The sequence below is a fragment of the Anabrus simplex genome, chromosome 1, assembly GCF_040414725.1.
Source record: "Anabrus simplex isolate iqAnaSimp1 chromosome 1, ASM4041472v1, whole genome shotgun sequence".
In the NCBI taxonomy this organism is placed as follows: domain Eukaryota; kingdom Metazoa; phylum Arthropoda; class Insecta; order Orthoptera; family Tettigoniidae; genus Anabrus; species Anabrus simplex.
In genome coordinates this window covers 15,158,480-15,160,164 of record NC_090265.1, presented here as the reverse complement: position 1 = coordinate 15,160,164, position 1,685 = coordinate 15,158,480, and the positions used below count along the sequence as shown (strand labels likewise).

At 47.6% G+C, this 1,685-nt stretch overlaps 1 pseudogene; it reads right to left on the bottom strand.

The window, feature by feature from the left end:
- Window positions 1-802: 802 nt before the first annotated feature.
- Window positions 803-982, bottom strand: LOC136859272 (U2 spliceosomal RNA; annotated as a pseudogene).
- Between the last annotated feature and the right edge of the window lie 703 nt (window positions 983-1,685).

Here is a 1,685-nt window from a genome sequence, read left to right as displayed (position 1 = left end):
GCTAGAGGCTAGGCGGGCCACGGTAGAGGTGTTGGAGTAGAAATTGGTACCACCGCGATAGTCCCCCTCGTCGCCGGAGAGGTAAGCCCCTCTGTCCTCTTCGGTCGGGTCTCTGCCCAGGCGTCGGCCGACGGTCATCTCCAACTCATCCCGGGCCATTTCCTTCACCCTCACGTCCTTGGTGGTCAGGAGTTTAAAAGCGTTGTCAATGAGGACCATCTGGCTCTCTTCTGACAGGACAGGGACTCCACACACACTGGCCGCTCTGCTGCCGTAGATGTACTCATTACTTGCGTTGGCCGGTAGGTATAGAGTGCCATTGATGAGCGGCAGGATTGTCTTGTCGACAGTTCTCCACTGGGTGGCGGAGAACTGCCTGGTCCTCATTGCGAATAGTAGTGAGGGGTAGAAAAATGACCTCAGGGCGTCCATCCTCTGCCACGGGGACAGCTTGGATGACATGAGGCGCTGTCCCCTGGCTGATATCTCGTCCAGTGATGAGAGGTCCGGGATCACATTGTACCCTACCGGGCGTCCGAGGAAGCAGACATCTTCATCCTCCAGGGCTGGGATCGGACCGTTGACAAGGTGAAACGCAGTGTCTCGTGATCCGACCGGTCTTCGTCCAGTCAGGTGGAGGGAGCGGCACTTCCCAGGGTTGAGTTTGCTGGTGAGTCGTGCTGCTTCCGTTTCCACGAGCTGGATCTTCCTCTGGAGGTCCTCAGGTGTTCTTGAGATCAGGGTGATGTCGTCTGCATATGCCAGTACATGGGGCTCTTGAAGTTCCTTGCACCAGCTGCACGATGGGGTCGATGGCAATGTTGAATAGCAGTCCACTGATAGGACATCCCTGCTGAATCCCGGCGGCCGATTTCCAAAAATAAGTTTAATATTCTGGTCATGCGATGCACGACGTATCAGATATTAAGCTGATAAGAACAGATTGTGTTCGTCTCTTGTTAGCTTTATCAGCTTAATGGGTCTGAAGCCGGCTCGCCATTTATTGGGTCCTTACATATTTACAAGGTTGTTATGCCCTTACATATAGTAATCGCCGCGTAAGGAAATACTCAGAAAGTAAATATCGCCGCCCGATGCTCTTTTCTCTTTTTTGTAATGGCTGATCACTGCTGCCAACCTGCCTGGTTACATATTAAAATCACCAGACATAACCAGAACAAACTAACCTCAATGTAAACACCGATAACGAATGTGTCCCTACCCTAGTAAATGCTAAAAGTTAAGATGAAATAAATCAAGATATTCATAATTAAGTCGGTTTCCACGCTCAATGAGGAATTAAGGAAATAAACACACTTTCTCACTCAAATTAATGTTACATGTATCTGTCTTTATTTTGATATACAGTAGGCGTACTAACCATATTCTTGAAAAGAGGGGTGTGTTAAACGATACAATTTATTTAATAAATCTTTGCAGTGTGATTTTCGAAAGTTCCAGACATCAAATGACTTCCCTTTCTTTTGCGCGAACATTTCCTTCTCTCTTCAATACCGGTAACCAGTAAGGAGAGAGATTACTGGGCATATTTTCAGCCTGCAGGCTGGTTATATCTTCAAGTTTACCAGGAAACATATAGGAATACTAATGTGCCAAGCTCCGTGAACGGAAATTAGGTCAGCTTTCAAGCTCACTGCAGAATTGAATATTACTTCTACTATCTA